The following is a 21,926-nucleotide window of genomic DNA, read 5'->3' as shown; positions in this document are numbered from 1 at the left end:
ATAACATCATTTTCGATACCATATGTAAATATTATGTAATACAAAAACCATATATTTTAAATTTTCATATTTATTTATTTCATTGAGTGAATGTGGTTGTTTTATTAATATTTTTGTATTATAAATATAAAACTGTTATAAGTATGAGATATTGAGAGCAAAAATGTAATATGTACAACTTTCAGACTTCAGCTTTTGTATATAACAAACATTCTTAATGAATTCAGCACTTACAATTAAAATGTTATCAAACAGGTTTTCAAATTAATACATTCAGCGCTTAAAATTCAGTACTTGAAATTTTCAGTTTTATTAAATAGCGCAAAAGCAAATTTCAAGCAAATAACCTTTGAAAAAAAAAATTTCCAAAAAATATTAGGATATGAAAAATCTATAGGCAAGGGGTAAAAAAAAAAAAAAAAAAAAAAAAAAACATAGAATTTGAAAAAGAAAAATAATAGGTCTTCCGACGTTAATTATCGACTCTTCTTCCGAATACAACATAGTTGGATCCCATTGGACCTCTTAAAAAAATTCCCGTAAACATCTCTTTGAAAAAATCAAAACATGATTTTAGTTATAAATAAGTCTTAAAAGAAAAGTAAAATGAACAGCCACTACCAAAAACATCAAACAACAGAAATATACTTAAGTAAAATCTCCTAATAAATTAAAAAAATACTAACGATTACTTAATCAACCTCCTCAATCTTAGGGCCTACACCACTTCTGGCGGCCGAGGGTGAAGGCATAACGGAAGCATTTAATAAATTTTCAGGAACTTATCCACCTGATATTTCACCAAATCAATTAATACGGTAAAGGAAAATCGTACCTTTGGACGATTGATTAATCGTTAACACTACGAGAATAAATTGGTCCTCCTTTGACCTTGAATACCAATAAATCTTCACCTCTATATCCCTAGAATACACAGATTTGTGAAAACCCTATATCTCTCACTCTTGTTATTCTGTATTCTGTAAGATTGTATATCTCAATTACCGAATCTCAACCTGATAGATATATCATGTATTTAGATAGGGTTAGAGATGAGGATCAAAAGGGATTCTTATCCTAGCTCCAATTAGATAGAGATAGAGTTATCTCATAACTCTATCCTATCTAATTAGTTACAATAAACACCACAATAATATTGTAATTGTACTTTAGGATTCAGAAATTACAACAAGGCCTTTTTATACTAAATAACTATATATAAGTCCCTCCACTACCGAATATCCATAAGTAGCCCCTAGGAAAATAAATACTGTCCCACCTAAGGCATGCTTACTTCTTATATTCCTTGAGTAACCAATTTAATCCTTATGATCACTAAATATCTTTTATAAAAGAATTTTCAAAATAAATATTTTTCTAAATAAATAATAGAAAAATTATTTAGTAAACATTTTACTAAAATGTCCTGGCCAGGTTCCAGTGATTAAACTTATTAAATTGCATCAAGGGGATATTCTAACTCTTATAAAGAGTGTGGATTCCATGTTGAGCATTTGTGTTCCCAGAGCTCCAACATTAGCTACCCAAGATACCATGGTATTGACTTTAAAAGATCTCACATGTTAGAAAGTCAAAGTGACCAATACTGAAACTTGAGTCCACTAAACCTCTCAGGATTTAGAGCTTAATATATCTAGTAGTTAAGAATCACACCAAAATAATAACAGTAATTTGTATGGTGTGATCTTACGGTGATCCAGTTCAGTGTACTCCAAGCACACTAATACATTGCCTTAGAGTCAACTACCCTAATGGTTGAGACAAACCATCCTATCTTATAGAGGTCAAATGTGTTACAGTCTTACAGATAAAAGTACCCAACTTTTATCACTGACTGCGAACAATGCCAAGGTGCAAGAAACCGGTGAGCCCAAATCTTCTGCGTGTAATTTACACACTTAAGTTACCTATAATGCAACTTGAGGATAATAATGCATCTCATGCAAATATATGTAAAGCCCAATGCATGAATATCATATTTATAAATAAAATATTGAATTAATATTAATTAATTGGCTTGTAGGGCATATAATCCTAACAATCTCCCATTTGCACTCAAAGCCAATTACCATTACATCTAACACCCATCCCTTCAATATAAGACTCAAAAACCCTAGTTGGTAGAGTCTTAGTGAAAGGATTTGCAAGGTTATTTGTAAATACAATCTTAGTGACAAAAATATCCCCACACTGAACTATTTCTTTAAAATACCACCATGCTTCCATCACTCTTTTTGTGTCACAATCATTCATAACCTTTTCATAAGTATAGAGGGATCTTGCTCTTCTGGGATTAGCTCGTCAGACTTTCCCAAGAGCATTAACCTATCAGATGGCCTGATAACCCTCCCACTACATTAAGGTTCCGATATAATAAGAGATTCTGGACTTGTAGTTTCTGATGTCTCAATTATTTCGGTATCATATAAGGAGTGAGGTATAAGAGTAATTAAATAAAGACTATCCCATCAATGTACCAGAATAAATAAACCTTTTATTTTTATTTATTAAAACTTCTAAATCAAAAATATTGAAAACCCAGATTTTGAAAAAACTGAAATAGAAATCAAGTATCTTCTACTCTCTGGTACATAAAGACAATCTTTAATAATAAACTCCTATCATTTATTTCAAAATAAATACTCCTATTGATACTGCCGATACCCTTGCTTGTGAAGCAAGATGAAGATAGATATCTCCCCTTCACTCAGTCTTCTAGTTTCCTGGAACCCTTGCAATAAATTGCAAACATAGTTAGTGGCTCCAGAATCTACAAACCAAGTATCCGTAGATCCAACCACATATCATGTCTTAATAATGAGTGACTGAAGCATACATTCAGAGTGCTTCTTTGCTAGATACACTCGACAATTCCTTTTCTAGTGTCCTTCCTTACCACAATGGAAATAATTTCCTTTGATTTTAGCCTTGCCCTTAGCCTTGACAATTCCACCACTAGTACCAACATTTTTGGGGACAGTGGAACCTTGCTTCTTATTATGGTTCTTGCCTTTCGGCTTTCCATGAGAAGAAGAACCCTTTTCCACTGTATGAACACTCCTTTGACCCTTAAAAATTCCTTGTGCAACTTGCAGAGCATTCATCAGTTCTGATAAAGAATAAGCCATACTATTCATAGAATAATTTAGTTTGAACTGATTGAATGACTTTGGCAATGATTGCAGAATTAATATCAACCTGGGTCTCACCATCTATGTCTGCCCCAAGAACCTTCAGTTCATTGAAATAAGAAATCGTTTTTAGAAGGTGTTCACCAACTGGAGTTCCTTCGGGCATACGAGTGTTCATAATCTGTTTCATTGCGACTTGTCGTGCCGCTCTACTTTGTTCCCCAAACATTTCCTTAAGGTTCAGCAAAATGTCACGAGCAGTGACAAAAGACTGATGCTGATGTTGTAAAACATTTGACATTGAAGCTAAAATATAGCACTTGGCCATTTCATCAGCCTTTTGCCACTTCTCGTACATTTCTTTGAGCTCCTGGCTGTCATCAGGGCTAGGCATAGGAGGGCACTCTTGAGTGAGCACAAATTTGTACTCCTGTGCAGTAAGAATAATGTGAAGATTTCTCTTCCAGTCAACATAGTTTGACCCGGTTAATTTGTTGTCCTTAAGTATAGCAGCAAGTGGACTGAAAACATTCGACATCTGAAATATAAACATTCATGCATAAATAAAAATGCATACATTCTAAAACAAAAATTAAACAAAAATGCATACATTCTGAAACAAAAATTAAACTTTAGTTTTCATATAGTCTCTCAGTGGGCCTCTCTAAACCACTGATGTAATGAAAACTTCGGTAATCATAATCCATGTAGGTATTCACTCGTTTCTCTTAGGGGGCAATAAGAACATGTCACTACCAAGAGATCATGTCACTACCTTGATTGGACGGAAACAATTTCCACCATATCCCACTGTCTAGGCATCTCATGCAAAATGAAATATGGCAACCGATTTAACCTTGGCCTCTATGTGAAAATACCCCCTAAGGTGGAGCATACTCCCACTTAGTCAAGTGTATACCATTGTCTAGAAGTAGTGCAATTGAATGCGGTCCGTCTCCTAATGGTGATCGTTCCCATCCGTCTGTCGCTAGTTCTATCATTGCGAGATTTATATCTAGTAACCAGTGCAACAAATACCCTACGGAGGAGCACCCAAGATTGGTGGCGAGGTACTTGTTACACCTTACAATAGATTGACAATGGAAGACTGTGGAATTTAAAATTAAATCCCGCTCCCACTTGATTTTTAAAATTAGAGAGTTTTAAATTCCATACATCCTATATAGATAATATCAACATATTACAATATTAATTTTAATCTAAATAATATTGGAATCTATTTTAAAATTTCTTTTAGGCTCAATGAGCCTAATCCATTTAGGTCAACTTAGCTCAATTTTTTGAGCTTAACAATGGGATAATCCTACACTTTCCACAAAATTTAATTACAAATAAAAATTTTTAATTTTCAGAAAATCAAATTTTCAAAAATATTTTGGAAAGTTCTAATTTTCCCAAAACTACCCAAATAAGTAATTCCAATTTTATCTAGTTTAAAATTAAATACAACATAATTAAAGCAATTCATAGATTAAACATGACATTCAAGCATATAACCATCATATGAATAAGCATGCAAAAAAAAATCATGTTGCACCATAAATAGTGCTAATCTCATGGCCGGTAAAATATCATCTCATGATCACCTTGTGCTTCCAAATTCCTCCATTGGAAGCATTGACTCTTATCTTGTTTGAATCTTTTCTTGAACTCTTCAAGAATTTTAACTCTAAATTTGTAAAATATAGTACAAGGCTTTGTCCTATAACCAATTTAGGGCTTACAAAAAATTCTAAATAATATAGAATAAATAAATCCTATTCGACAATAGGGAAAACCAATCCTTATTGGATTAGTCCTTGCCGCCTCTATTAATTAATTACATCACATGTAATTTAATAATAAATAAAAATTGAACAGGATCATGAGAGAGATTAAATTAATTAATTTGCATCTGCAAGTGAGCTTAAATATTCCGTGCATATCCTACCAAAATTTTATTATAAGCAGATTGCATAGGAATAATGTTCACACTGCATGAAAGGTCACATTTGGATCAATCAATACATATATGACATAAGCAGTATAGAAACAGTGCATAACTATTAAGCTCAAACAGTTCATAATATAATATTCATGTTATTATATTAATTGAATACAACCTTTAAACAACATGGTGAATACCAGATTCATCATGTTTCGTTACATATATAACTTATATATACCCAAATTAACTTATACCACTGTTTAAGTCTCAATATACCTTCAACAAACCAACAGATTGTTTTATCATGTTTCACTAGACAACTTTCAAAATTAAAATACAAATGAATTCTCAAATCCTTTCGTTGCCAGCACTGGACAATAAATGCGAATCAAAACCTTTATTTTTGTTTTATCATATTGGACGTTCTACTCAAGATCAAAAGTAATCTGATTACTGTTTGTATGGATAACCCATCTCATGGGAAGTCCTTTACTGGAAGGCCACCCACATTTCATAGGAAGTCCTTTACCTTTTGTATTGACAACCCATCTCATGGGAAGTCCTTCATTAGATGCTCAAAAATCCATATATATATATATATATATATATATATCGCAAGTGACTGCCAATTAAACCTAAGCATACAACATGAGTTTCTAAATCAAACCATCACCATCGTCAGTAGCCGCTGGGGGTTAATTAATAAAATATTAACATTAAAAAAAATCCGATTTCTCATCTCATGATTAACGGATCATGATATAAAATATTCATGGCATGTGTTTAATAATAGCCTTAAAAAAAAAAAAAAAAAATATGAGTTTCCAATTAAACCTCAAACTAATAACCATCTATGGACACTTCCAACTATGGTCAAAAAATAATTTTATTATAGGATAAATCATAATTTTATTCTGGTAATGTTTTGATTACCTATTGTTCACGACACTCATCACATGGGTGTGTACTGATCACCACAGAAACCAAAAGTGGCTACCAACATCATGTTGTTTATTTATGTATATTTAATCTGTGAAAACTTACTTTTTCACATTAAACTCAAACACTGAGAGTTTCAAAATGATCATTAAATAGTAATACATAAAAAAAAAAAAAAAAACCCAATAAAACAAAAAGGTATTAACTATTTTGGAAACTTTATATACAATACAAATAAATAAATAAATAAATATATATATATATATATATATATATATATATTAAAAACCCTCTGTAATTATCAGCCCATCACATGGCATAATACTAAAAGCAATCAAAAAATTGACTTTTCTATCACTGTGCAATCAGACTTCTTCCTTCACGTTACCCATCACATAGGGTGTGAAAACAAGTCACAAGCGGCTGCCAATAGGTATTTTATTATTTTATTTTTATGATCCGATTTCTATTTCATAGATTAACATGTCAAATAAATAAAATAATAATAATAAATAAATAAATTATATATTCATGAAACAAACAAATAGAATTCATGAATATAAATCTATACATGCATAGATAATAATTAGGTATTCAAATCATCACTGTGATTTGATGAAAAGCATGTGGGTTGCTCTGATACCAACGGAAGCCACAACGGAAGCATTTAATAAATTTTCTGGAACTTATCCACATGATATTTCACCAAATCAATTAATACGGTAAAGGAAAATCGTACCTTTGGACGATTGATTGATTAATCGTTAACACTACGAGAATAAATTAGTCCTCCTTTGACCTTGAATACCAGTAAACCTTCACCTCTATATCCCTGGAATACACAGATTTGTGGAAACCCTATATCTCTCACTCTTGTTATTCTGTATTCTGTAAGATTGTATCTCAATTACCAAATCTCAACCTGAGAGATATATTGTGTATTTAGATAGGGCTAGAGATGAGGATATCCTAGCTCCAATTAGATAGAGATAAAGTTATCTTATAACTCTATCCTATCTAATTAATTACAATAAACACCACAATAATATTGTAATTGTATTCTAGGATTCAGAAATTACTACAAGGCCCTTTTATACTAAATAACTATATATAAGTCCCTCCACTACCGAATATCCATAAGTAGCCCCTAGGAAAATAAATACTGTCCCACCTAAGGCATGCTAACTTCTTATATTCGTTGAGTAACCAATTTAATCCTTATGATTACTAAATATCTTTTATAAAAGAATTTTCAAAATAAATATTTTTCTAAATAAATAATAGAAAAATTATTTAGTAAACATTTTACTAAAATGTCCTGGCCAGGTTCCAGTAATCAAACTTATTAAATTGCATCAAGGGGATATTCTAACTCTTATAAAGAGTGTGGATTCCATGTTGAGCATTTGTATTCCCAGAGCCCCAACATTAGCCACCCAAGATATCATGGTATTGACCTTAAAAGATCTCACATGTTAGTAAGTCAAAGTGACCAATGCTGAAACTTGAGTCCACTAAACCTCTCAGGATTTAGAGCTTGATATATCTAGTAGTTAAGAATCACACTAAAATAATAACAGTAATTTGTATGGTGTGATCTTACGGTGATCCAGTTCAGTGTACTCCAAGCACACTGACACACTGCCTTAGAGTTAGCTACCCCAATGGTTGAGACAAACCATCCTATCTTATAAAGGTCAAATGTGTTACAGTCTTACAGATAAAAGTATCACTGACTGCGAACAATACCAAGGTGCAAGAAACCAATGAGCCCAAATCTCCTGCGTGTAAATCTCATTTACACACTTAAGTCACCTATAATGCAACTTGAGGATAATAATGCATCTCATGCAAATATATGTAAAGCCAAATGCATGAATATCATATTTATAAATAAAATATCAAATTAATATTAATTAATTGGCTTGTAGGGCATATAATCCCAACAGAGGGTCCATCTTCAGCCACGACGGGTCCACCACCACCCTGGTACATCTTGGCAATGATGGGGTTACAGTTGCTCTCAAGCTCCTTCATCTTGTCCTCAAACTCATCTGCCTTATAGTTTGTTTTACAGAGCTCCACACTATAGGTGTGCCTCAAAGTCCCAAATAAAAGGAAAAATGTTTCATAAACATTTGATTTTGACAAATAAAACTCAATAGATGTGTAATGAGGAGGTATTTTGCAGTGAGATTGTTTGAAATCTTCTTTTTTTCTTTTTTTTCTTTGTTTTTTTTTTTTCATTGATGTTGTATTGTTACAGTATTTCCCATGGGAGAGACCTGCTCCTTTAGAATTGAATGCTACTGGCAGCATGTCTTCTATGTTTTCTATGCTAATATGTAACCATACTTTTCTAACTCTCTATTGCATTCTAAATTCTCTGTTTTTTTTTTCATGTAATATTTATCAATTCACAGATATAAAGATGTTTTGTGTCGATAGTCAATCCAAAAGGGCAAAAAAGAAAGTATTCATTGTTTGGAGGCGAATTGGAATGTTTACCAATTGAACTCAATTGGCATGAACCTTTTATGCTTATAGTTACCTAAACAAGCTTCTTAAGAAGCCTCCTATTCAGGTCATTCTTAATTGGACTTGGATTGTTCATTCGTTAGCCAATCGATCATAAAACCTAAGAAGCTTGATTTAGGCTCAATTGATTAGTAAAGAAGACTAAACAAGCTGATATTATTAGTAAAGTCCCAACTGTCATAAACAGTTTGGTTCACAGATGGTCCTGGTCTACTTTGATCTTACATTTCAATTGATATTTTGAAGTTTATAGTTTACTTCATAAATTCCAACATTTAAGGCCCTTCACAATCTATAAATATAATGCATGTCTTCACACACATACATGTATAGGTACAAACACATGACATGGTTCCTTATTCCAGATATCTTGGGTCACTCATTATTTGTCTAATAGAATCTTATCAATAGAATCTGCGATCTCAACCATGTCGGTCTGTGAGAGATTACCAGCTTTCATCAACTTATACGTGCAATCCTCCAAAGTATTCTTGGCCTCAACCCTTTTCTTGTAGTCCTCATCTTCAGACTTGTACTTCTCAGCTTCCTGAAGCATCTTCTGAATCTCTTGCTTGGACAAACTGTTCTCTTCATTAGTGATAGTGATATTGTTCTTTTGACCAGCGGTCTTGTCCTCAGCCAAGACATTCAAGATACCATTGGCATCAATGTCAAAGCAGACGTTGATATGTAGAATGCTTCGAGGGGTAGGAGAAATGCCACAGAGCCTAAATTTGCCCAACAGGTGGTTGTCGCTTGTTCTTGTTCTCTCACCCTCGTACACTTGAAACAATAGACTCGACTGGTTATCCTCGGTGGCACTGAACAACTCCTCCTTCTTGGTAGGAATTGTAGTGTTTCTTGAAACCACAACAGACATGACACCTCCAACAACTTGAATGCCTAGGGACAGAGGGGTTACATCCAACAGCGACAGCTCCTGGTACTCACCACTCAAGATTGCAGCTTGCACAGCAGCACCGTAAGCAACATCCTCATCTGGGTGAATGCCCTTACACAGCTCCTGCCCGTTGAAGAAGTCCTGCAATAGATGCTGAAACTTTGGAATTCTAGTAGAGCCACTGACAAGGTCTACGTCGTGGACACTGCTTTTGTCCATCTTGGCATCCCTCAAACACTTTGCAACACACTCCACACACACCCTACAGAAATCCATGTTTAGGTTCTCAAATTTGGCACGAGTAATGCTTGGGTAGAAATCAGTTCCCTCATACAATGCATCAATCTCAATGGTTGTCCAGGTAGCAGATGAAAGAGTCTTCTTTGCCCTCTCACAAACAGCTATCAACCTCATAATAGCTCTAGGGCTTCCACTGATGTCTTTGCTGTGTTTTCTCTTGAATTCCTGAACGAAATGGTCCACCATGCGTTTATCAAAGTCAGCTCCTCCAAGGTGAGTGTCACGTGGCCTTCACTTCAATGACACCGGTCGCCTTAATGGTGACAAGAGAAACATCAAAAGTGCCACCGCCAAGATCAAAGATAAGCACATTCTTCTCGCCAATACTTGCAGCTCTCCTGTCAAAACCGTAAGCAATGGCAGCAGCAGTGGGCTCATTGATGATACGAATGACATTGAGGCCGACAATGAATCCGGAATCCTTAGTGGCCTGACGCTGAGAGTCATTGAAATAAGCAGGGACAGTGACGACTGCATTCTTAATCGTGGAGCCGAGATAGGCCTCAGCAATTTCACGCATCTTAGTGAGAACCATGGATGAGATCTCTTCAGCAACAAACTGCTTCTCCTCGCCCTTGTAGTTTACTACAATCATTGGCTTATCACCGGGACCAGCAATGACCTTGAATGGCCAGTGCTCCATATCACCCTGAACTGAAGCATCGCCGAACTTCCTACTAATCAATCGTTTCGCATCTGGAATTCAGATAAATACAAGACTTTAGGAACCAGAAAATAGATTAAAGCAATAAAAAGTCCAAATATTATGTGTCTGATCCCATCATCAATATTCGTGTGTCATCTATAAAATATATCACACTAGTTTTTTTACATTGTTATATCAATTTTCCTTTCCGTGCTAAAATGACTACTGCAACAATGAAAAAAAAAAAAAAAACAAAACAAAACAAAAAAAACAAACAAACTTTTAGAAAAGACCAAAATGAAGTAAGTATTACCAATTTGAATTAGTCTAGATAGAATGGTCTCTCTTTTCAAAGACTAGAGATTGATAATTCCTGTTTGTAGTGTGTTTGCTTGAGCGTTCAGAAAAAATTAGCTATTGGAGTATTAATGTTAAGCTAACATAATTCTTTACAAATATTCCTACTCAAAATGAGCCATTCAATCCAATTTGTAACCGAACTTCACTAAATTTATACAAATGTTCCCTATAGACAATATAAATTTTTATATATATAGGGAAAAAAAAAAAAAAAAGATAATTTATTATAGGGTAAAGTGTGTAAAAAAACCCCTAACGATGTCTAAATTTTCAAATAACCCCCTTGAACTATGTTTTGCGAATAAAACCCTCTAAACTACATTTAGTTGCAAAATGCCCTATTGTCTTACCTATTTTTTTAAATGACCATAATACCCTTCCTTATTGAATTACATTTGATATATTTTTCTTATTAAAATAAATTATGGAAAAAATTCATGCTAATTTGATGAAATATTTTCCATTAAATTTTCATAAGTTTAATTTTAATTTTTAACTTAATTATTTAAATAAAAATGTTAAATAGAAAATTTTGAAACAATTTAAGTAATTTCTTAATTTCATGAATATATTGCATTAAAAAGAAGATAATTTTTATTTACGTAATTTATTAATTTTTCATGAATATTATTTGAAAAAGAAGATATTTTTTTTATACTAATTTTTTTTAAAAGTGAGTATAATAAATTTTATTATAATAAGTTAATCATTTTAGAAAATGATAACAACAAATTTATTTATTGTTTTCCATTTTTATAATCAATTGATACTAATTATAAAATTAAGGTAAATAGTATAATTAATATTTAAATAAGAGATAATGTAATAAAAAATAATTTAATAAGAAATGACAGTGTAACGACCCTAACTGCTGCCAAAATTAAAAAAAAAAAAAATTGGCGTGACCTCCGCTAAAAAAGATGCTACGACAACCTGTTTCAATGCATTTTTTTTTTTTTTAACCTGGCCAAACACAATAAACATATAATGCATTCCAACATCCCTTTCATCCATTCATCATGCCTCAACATAATTCATCTCATGGTGGAACACCCACATACCATTTAATCCACATATTGTAATTACAGTCTCAACAATACATGGTTAAGATCTAAAGTCCATGTCTTACAACGTTTAGACAACTTATAATAAAATTACAACCTATAAATATAATTACAAAAACAAGAGTTTACAAATCTCTATACCAAATATAACAAACTAAGATTTTACAAAAAATATGGGACTTAAATACAAAAATAGTAAAAATGATCTTCTAATCCAATTTAGGCCTGTGTTGGAACGTCATCCGTCACTTCTTTCTCGTTTCTTGAAAAAAAATATTAAATAAAAAGGGGTGAGCAAAATTGCTCAGTAGGTGGTGCCTAAGACACACCTCTTCTGTCCCCGTGAATCCAAATAAGGAATAAAACAATAGGAATTGGGGTCATACTATGTCGGGAAAATACAACAATAAATCCAATCTCAGGATACACAATATGATGCAATGAAATGCAATGCATGCCGATGTTGCTCTCTATTTGCAACATTCAAATCCATCACTTTCAAACTGTTAATATAACCCCCCATTTGGTGACCCCGCAGTGACACGAGAAAAGGATTGGCTAGTGTCCCTGACCACCCTTGGTACCCCCGCGACGTCATTTTGGGCCAGCTAGCTCAACCACGCTAGGGCAATCTCCCTAGTTCCCTCTAAGCTATATTAACACACCGGTCCTTTGGTAACCCCGCGGCGACCGAGTTTTCTCAAAACCATTTTAATCAAAACTTCTCCCCAAAATTCCCTTTTTCATTTCAAATCAAATTAATCCTATTTCATGCCCAATGGTAGTGCATGGATGTATCATGCCATGTCCAAGTTCATCATTCCATAACTAACTCAACTTAATTAGCATAACACGATTTACAAAATTTTCAAGAAAAACTACAATATGCTTTCATACAATCGAGATCTAGCATGATAGGCATATAAAAATCAACATTTAGGTATGCTTGTAACACAAATCAGCATATATATATATATATATATATATATATATATATATATATATAATTCATGAACTTCACGATAAACATGGAAAATCAACATATAAGTATGCCTTTAACACAAATCTACATATACACATAATCATGAATTCCATATACAAAACCAAATCATTTTAGAGGCATTCATTTCAAATTAAGCATGTTTAACTATAATTAGCAAAGAATAATTCACAAGGGAGCAAGAATCTCATGGATTAGGAACCCCTACCTCACTTTTATACAAAACCCCCAATTTTCACCTCAAACCCTCAAAATGGGTCTCAATTTTCGGACTCCCTAGAATGGCCAAAAGCTGAAATTGCTGGTATGGATTTGAAGATCTCGTCGTGGGTTTCAATTTGCCGCAAACGGCATCCAAAATTACTAAGTATTGAGAGAGTAATTAAGCTCTAAAATTTTGATTGGAAAAGAAAAGAAAAAAGCAGAAAAGGGCGTGAGAGAGAGAACCAGCGGGAGAAGAGAGGATAGAGACCAAATGTTGTCTTAAGGCCTTAAGGTGATGGTGGTGGGTCCCACCAATTCTTTTATAATTTTCCTTTTTCTTTTGCATACATTTTACACCACTTACACACATAATTATAACACACACACACACTATAATTACCTATATATAAATAAATAAAACATAAACATTACATTCTCCCCAACTTTAAAAGATTTTATTCCCGAAATCAAGCCATACCTGAGGGAGAAAATAACTCTGGATACTTGGAGCGAACCTCTTGGTCAAGCTCCCAAGTAGCCTCCTCGACTCCGTGGTGTCTTCAAAGAATTTTCATCGATGATATCATCTTCTTCCTCAACACCTTCTGCTGTGTGTTAAGGATCTGTACTGGTCCCTCTTCGTAGGAAACATTCTCATCAATGTCTACATCAACCCAACTCAAAATGTGAGATGGATCCGACTCGTACTTCCGTAGTATCAATGTATGAAAGACATTGTGAACTCTGTCCAACTGTGGTGGCAAAGCAAGTCTGTAGGTAACCTCTCCTACTCGGTCTGAGATCTCAAAAGGTCCAATGAATCATGGAGATAACTTGCTACTCTTCCCAAACCTCAACGATCCCTTCCGTGAAGAAACCCATAGAAAAATATGGTCTCCCACCTCAAAAGATAACGGCTGTCTCCGCTTATCCGCATAACTCTTCTGTCGGCTCTGAGCTGTAAGTAACCTCTGTCTGATTAGCTTAATCTTCTCGGTAGTCTCGAGTGCTATGTTGGGTCCTAAGGCGGCTGTCTCGCCCACCTCAGTCCAACAAACAGGAGACCTGTAAGGTCTACCATACAACGCCTCAAATGGAGCAATCTGGATACTTACTTGATAACTGTTGTTGTAGGCAAACTCAATAAGTGGTAGATGATCTTCCCAACTACCACCCTAGTCAAGCACACATGCCCGAAGCATATCCTCCAAAATCTGGATAGTACGCTCCGACTGGCCTTCTGTCTGTGGATGAAATGTTGTACTAAGATGCAACGCTGACCCAAACGTTGCTTGAAGTCCTTCGCAGAACTTCGAAGTGAACTTGGCATCCTTATATGAGACAATGGTTATAGGAACTCCATGTAACCTTACAATCTCCTTCACATAAAGAACACTAAGCTTCTCTGCATCGTCTATTGCCTTAATAGGCATAAAGTGAGCCGTCTTGGTAAATCTGTCAACGATGACCCATACGGCTTCATTACCCCTCCGTGACCTTGAAAGACCTGTCACAAAATCTATAGCAATATGTTCCCATTTCCACTGCGCTACAGGTAATGGTTGCAACAAACCGGCTGGTCTCTGATGCTCGGCCTTCACCTGCTGACAGGTAAGGCACTCAGCCATAAACTGAGCAACAGCTTTGCTCATCTCGTTCCACCAATACTGACGTCTCAAATTGTGATACATCTTGGTATCACCTGGATAAACTGCAAAGTGGGAAGTGTGAAACTCCTATAAGACGTCCTCACGAGAAACCGTGGGAACCACTAACAAGCCTCTGTACCGTAGACCTCCATTTGCATGTAAGGTCCAATCTTTCACTGTCTCACCACTGGAGATCAAAACGTGAATGGCATCTAAATCCGGATCCTGTCTCTGTGACTCAATCACTCGTCTCATAAGAGTAGGCTGAGCCACAAGACTAAATAAAAATGCTGACTCACAGCAAGTCTCGTCATCAAAACACTGCAATCGCATTTTTGCCAGATCTTCAAGCATTTTCCATTTTTGGATGGCTAAACTAGCTAAAGCTGCATGAGATTTCTGACTTAAGGCATCTGCTACCACATTTGCCTTGCCCGGATGATACTATAAGTCAAAATTGTAATCTTCCAAGAATTCAACCCATCGCCTTTGTCTGTTGTTCAAGTCCTTTTAGGGGAAAAGGTGCTTGAGACTTTTGTGATCTGAAAACACTTTAAATCTTTCACCATACAAGTAGTGTCTGCAACACTTCAAGGCAAATGCGATTGCCGCTAATTCTAAATCATGAGTAGGGTAGTTAAGCTCGTGAGTCTTCAACTGTCGAGACCCATAAGCGACTACTTTGCCATCCTGCATCAACACACATCCCAAACCATCACGTGAAGCGTCACAATAAATCACATAACCCAAGCCACACTCAGGTATCACCAACACTAGAGCTGTAGTCAATCTTGTCTTTAACTCCTGAAAAGATGACTCACAGGCTTCATTCCACACAAACTTGATTCCTTTCCGGGTCAAACGGGTCATATGCGCTTCCAAACGGGAGAAATCCTTCACAAATTTTCGATAGTAACCCGCTAGGCCAAGGAAACTCCAAATCTCAAAAACATTCTTGGGTTGCTCCCAATTCAGAACTGCTTCAACCTTTGATGGATCCACTGACACTCTACCTTCTGAAATAACATTTCCCAAAAATTTCACCTCCTGTAGCCAAAACTCAAATTTCTCATATTTGGCATACAATCGGTGCGCCCGCAAAATCTGTAAAACAACACTCAAATGGACCTCATACTCCTCCCGAGTCCATGAGTATACAAGAATGTCGTCCACGAAAACTACCACAAACTGGTCCAAGTAATCATGAAAGATGCGGTTCATCAAGTCCATGAATGCCGTTGGCATATTAGTCAAGCCAAAAGGCATAACAAGGAACTCATAGTGTCCATACCGTGTACGGAATGCTGCTTTGCCTTGTAACTGATAATAGCTTGATCTCAAGTCAATCTTCGAAAAAAAATTGGCTCCCCTCAATTGATCAAACAAATGATCTATCCTTAGCAAATGATACTTGTTCTTGATGGTGGCATGATTCAACTTTCGGTAATCAATGCACAACCTCAAAAAACCATCATTCTTCTTCGCAAACAAGACCGATGCGCCTCACGGTGACACACTTGGTCGGATGAAACCTTTCTTCCTCAAACCATCAAGCTATTTATTCAATTCTTCCAATTCAACTGGTGCTATTCAATAAAATGCCATAGAAATCGATGCGGTACCGGGCATCAAATCAATAGTGAACTCCACTTCTCGGTGTGGAGGCAATTCTGTCAAATTCTTCAGAAACACATCCAGAAAATCAAGAACAACTGCAGGATAATCCTCTTTCGCAACATCATCTTCTTCGGCTATAAGGCTAGCCAAGAAGTAATCACCACGACTCCGTCCACGAACTCCATAAAATGATGAAATGTGGGAATCACTCAGATCTCCCATGAAAAAGGAACAGTCTCCCTCGGGAGTGCAAACTGTGACTCTACCTCTAAAACAGTCGATCGTGGCATGAAAGGAAGCTAACCAATCCATCCCAAGAATGACATCAAAGTTAGTAATCTCCAGGAGGATAAGGTCAAACACAAAGGTCCGTCCGGCTATCATAATGGAACAATCTCGCACAACTCGGCTCAAGGACACTGAAATCCCGACTGGCATATCAACACACAACGCTCGATCCATGAAACTGACCTCTAACCCCGATGCAAGTGCAAATGATGATGAAATGAAAGAATGAGATGCACCAGAGTCAAACAAAATAAGGGCCCAAGAACCAAATACTGGAAATATACCTCAGAGAACTAATGGACCAGAAGATACATCAGTCGGTGTAAGTGCAAAGACACGTCCCTGCAATGCCTGTGCCTGAGAACTACTAATCTGAATACCTGACTGCTACACTAACATAGTAGGAGTATCCCACCTAGTTGGTTGTGAACCTTGAGAAAACATGGCAGGCTGTGATGGTGGCAGTGGTCTGAAACCTGATTGAACTGTAGCCGATTGTGACAGCCTCTGCCGTGACCCTCAGTAGTGTCTGCTCCCTGACTCGGATAGTCTCGAATCAAATGGCCTTGCTGGCCATACCCATAACAAGCTCTCGATGGCGCTAAAACTGTGGTCGAGTTCATAGGACATCTAGACTTGTAATGTCCAGGTTGCTGACACTAATAACAAACAATCCCACTCTTATCTGACCCAGCTGGCATAGGAGTGGTAGGAGCGGATCTTGTAGACTACTGCCCCTAAAATTGAAATGATCCACCCCTGTTCCTTTTCCCTGAAGGTCCTTCTGAAAATGGTCCCGCATTCCTCTTTTGCTTCCACTGTTCCTTTCTTACTTCTTTATCTTTGGCCTCCGCCTCTAACATTAATGCTCTTTCCACTGCCTCAGAATAAACCCTGATGGCCTGTGCCGTTAACAACGGCCTCAATTTGTAATCAAGACCGGAAATAAACTTTCGAGTCTTATCAACTTCATCTCTCACCATCTCTAGAGCAAAGCGGGAAAGAGAAGTGAACTTGTTCTCGTACTCTGTCACCGACATACTCTCTTGGATGAGGCCAATAAACTGATCCTTTAACTCCCACCTCTCGGGTGCAGGAAAATATTTCTCATAGAATAACTCCTTAAACCTATCCCAACCCATCTCTTCAATCTTATACAGATTTGTGATCGATTTCCACCAAAACTTGCCATCTTTTGAAAACTTGTACCATAGGATCTGCACCACCTTCTAACATTACCGACATTAACTTAGAAAATCCAGAAATTAACTTGAGACGCTTCTGTGCTGGCGTCTCCTCAACTTGGGCTACAGGTTGTGGTACTGGCTGAGGTACCGGCTGTAGATGAGTAACAATGGTGGCCCTCAAGGCCTTCTACAACAAGCGATTCAATGCTAGTTCCGCCGCACTTTCACCCTCTTCAACGGGTGCTTCCACATTATCCCTCATTGTAGGAACAACTCTTGGGGCAATCAAATCCCTAAGAAGTATGTCTTTATCAGCTGGCTCTGCTGGATTGGAGTTTGAACTTTCGCCAACATCACCCCTTGCTGGCCTAGGGCCAACTTCCCTTGGTTCCTCACACCGTGACATCGTTCTATAAAACAAAAAAAAAAAAAAAAAAAAAAAAAAACAGTTCAATAACGATAACACTAAGGTCCAACCGTGAATAACTCAACATAAAAGGATGCTATACTAACACTTAGCATGTAGATTGAACACATTAATATAAGCATATAAGCACGTAAACAAGTAAACAGTTAAACATGTTTTTTCACATAGCAAAACACTTTAACAATTAATCACATAAACTATGCAAACGATTTCCCATGCAACCTTATGTAGGCCTCTACTCATCGTCCTAATGGTTTTCAAACCAAGGCTTTGATACCAAATTTGTAATGACCTTAACTGCTGCCAAAATTAAAAACAAAAAGAAGTTGGCATGACCTCCGCTAAAAAGGGTCCTACGACAACCTGTTTAAATGAATTTTTTTTTTTTAACCTGTCTCAACACAATAAACGTATAATGCATTCCAACATCCCTTTCATCCATTCATCATGCCTCAACATAATTCATCTCATGGTGGAACACCCACATACCATTTAATCCATATATCATAATTACAGTCCCAACAATACATGGTTAAGATCTAAAGTCCATGTCTTACAACGTTTAGACAACTTATAATAAAATTACAGCCTATAAATATAATTACAATAACAAGAGTTCACAAATCTCTATACCAAATATAACAAACTAAGGTTTTACAAAAAAATATGAGACTTAAATACAAAGATAGCAAAAATGATCTTCTAATCCAATTTAGGCCTGTGGTGGAACGTCATCCATCACTTCTTTGCTGTTTCCTGAAAAAAAAAAAGTTAAAGAAAAAAGTGGTGAGCAAAATTGCTCAGTAGGTGATACCTAAGACACACCTCTTGTGTCCCCGTGAATCCAAACAAGGAAGAGGAAAATAGAAATCGAGGTCATACTATGTCGGGAAAATACAACAATAAATCCAATCTCAGGATACACAATATGATGCAATGAAATGCAATGCATGCTGATGTCGCTCCTCAGTTTCAACATTCAAATCCATCACTTTCAAACTGTTAATATAACCCGCCCTTTGGTGACTTCGCAGCGACACGAGAGAAGGACTGGCTAGTGTCCCTGACCCTTAGTACCCCTGCGGCCTCATTTTGGGCCCAGCTAGCTTAACCACGCTAGTGCAATCTCCCTAGTTCCCTCTAGGCTATATTAACACACCGGCCCTTTGGTAACCCCGTGGCGACTGGGTTTTCTCAAAACCATTTTAATCAAAAATTCTTTCCAAAATTCCCCTTTTTCATTTGTAATCACATTAATCCCATTTCATGCCCAATGGTAGTGCATGGATGTATCATGCCATGTCCAAGTTTATCATTCCATAACTAACTCAACTTAATTAATATAACATAATTCACAAAATTTTCAAGTAAAACTACAACATGCTTTCATACAATTGAGATCTAGCATGATAGACATATAAAAATCAACATTTAGGTATGCTTGTAACATAGATCAGCATATATATATATATATATATAATTCAAGAACTTCACGATAAACATGGAAAATCAACATTTAAGTATGCCTTTAACACAAATCCACATATACACATAATTATGAATTCCATATACAAAACCAAATCATTTTAGAGGCATTCATCTCAAATTAAGCATGTTTAACTATAATTAACAAAGAATAATTCACAAGGGAGCAAGAATATCATGGATTAGGAACCCCTACCTCACTTTTATGCAAAACCCCCAATTTTTACCTCAAACACTCAAAATAGGTTTTAATTTTTGGACTCCCTAAAATGGCCAAATGCTAAAATTGCTGGTATGGATTTGAAGATCTCGTCGTGGGCTTCAATTTGCCACAAACGGCATCCAAAATTACTAAGTATTGAGAGAGTAATTAAGCTCTAAAATTTTGATTAGAAAAGAAAAGAAAAAAGCCGAAAAGGGTGTGAGAGAGAGAACCAGCGGGAGAAGAGAAGATAGAGACCAAATGTGGTCTTAAGGCCTTAAGGTGATGGTAGTGGGTCCCACCAATTCTTTTATAATTTTTTTTTCTTTTGCATACATTTTACACCACTCACACACATAATTATATACACACCATAATTACATATATATAAATAAATAAAGCATAAACATTACATTCTCCCCAACTTTAAAAGATTTCATCCCCGAAATCAAGCCATACCTGAGTGAGAAAACAACTCTGGATACTTGGAGCAAACCTCCTGTTCAAGCTCCCAAGTAGCCTCTTCGACTCCGTGGTGTCTTCAAAGAACTTTCACCAATGATATCATCTTCTTCTTCAACACTTTCTGCTGTGTGTCAAGGATCCGAACTGGTCCTTTTTCGTATGAAACATCCTCATCAATGTCCACATCAACCCAACTCAAAATGTGAGATGGATTCAGCTCGTACTTCTGTAGCATCGACACATAAAAGACATTTTGAACTCTATCCAAGTGTGGTGGCAAAGCAAGTCTATAGGTAACCTCTCCTACTCGGTCTAAGATCTCAAAAGGTCTAATGAATCGTGGCGATAACTTGCTACTCTTCCCGAACCTCAACAATCCCTTCCATGGAGAAACCCATAGAAAAACATGGTCTCCCACCTTAAAGGATAACGGCCGTCTCCGCTTATCTGCATAACTCTTCTGTCGGCTTTGAGCTGTAAGTAACCTCTGTCTGATCAGCTTAATCTTCTCGGTAGTCTCAAGTACTATGTCTGGTCCTAAGGTGGCTGCGTCGCCCACCTCAGTCCAACAAACAGGAGACCTACAAGGTCTACCATACAACGCCTCAAATGGATACATCTGGATACTTGTTTGATAACTATTGTTGTAGGAAAACTCCATAAGCGATAAATGATCTTCCCAACTACCACCCAAGTCAAGCACATATGCCCGAAGCATGTCCTTCAAAATCTGGATAGTATGCTCTGACTGGCCATCTGTCTATGGATGGAATACCATACTAAGATGCAACACTGACCCTAACGCTGCTTGAAGTCCTTCCCAGAACTTCGAAGTGAACTTGGCATCCCTATCTGAGATAATGGTTACAGGAATTCTATGTAACCTTACAATCTCCTTCACATAAAGAACACCAAGCTTCTCTACATTGTCTGTTGCCTTAATAGGCAGAAAGTGAGCCGTCTTGGTCAATTTGTCAACGATGACCCAAACAGCTTCATTGCCCTTCCGTGACCTTGGAAGACCTATCACAAAATCCATAGCAATATGTTCCCATTTCCACTGCGCTACAGGTAATGGTTGCAACAAACTGGCTGGTCTCTGATGCTCGACCTTCACCTGCTGACTGGTAAGGCACTTAGCCATAAACTGAGTAACATCTTTCTTCATCCCGTTCCACCAATACTGACGTCTCAAATTGTGATACATCTTGGTACCACCTGGATGAACTTCAAAGCGGGAAGTGTGAAACTCCCGTAAGACGTCCTCACGACAAATTATGGGAACCACCACCAAGCTTCTGTACCGTAGATCTTCTTCTGCATGTAAGGTCCAATCTTTCACTATCTCACCATTAGAGATCAAAGCGTGAATGACATCTAAATCTGGGTCCTGTCTTTATGACTCAATCACTCGTCTGACAAGAGTAAGCTAAGCCACAAGACTAAACAAAAGTGCCGACTCACAGCAAGTATCGTCATCAAAACACTGCAATCCCATTTCTGCCAGATCTTCAAGCATCTTCCATTTTCGGATGGCTAAACTAGGCAAAGTTC

At 36.5% G+C, this 21,926-nt stretch overlaps 1 pseudogene; it reads right to left on the bottom strand.

Annotated features, from left to right (window-relative positions):
- Positions 1-211: 211 nt before the first annotated feature.
- LOC132270956 (heat shock cognate 70 kDa protein-like) overlaps positions 212-21,926 on the bottom strand; it is a 51,246-nt pseudogene continuing 29,531 nt past the window's right edge.

Source organism: Cornus florida, unplaced genomic scaffold, assembly GCF_030987335.1.
Source record: "Cornus florida cultivar Cherokee Brave unplaced genomic scaffold, ASM3098733v1 CherokeeBrave_3.0.0_Hap2_Chr08, whole genome shotgun sequence".
NCBI classification, from domain to species: domain Eukaryota; kingdom Viridiplantae; phylum Streptophyta; class Magnoliopsida; order Cornales; family Cornaceae; genus Cornus; species Cornus florida.
The sequence above is the reverse complement of the archived record's forward strand: the minus strand, read 5'-3'. Positions and strand labels throughout refer to the sequence as shown.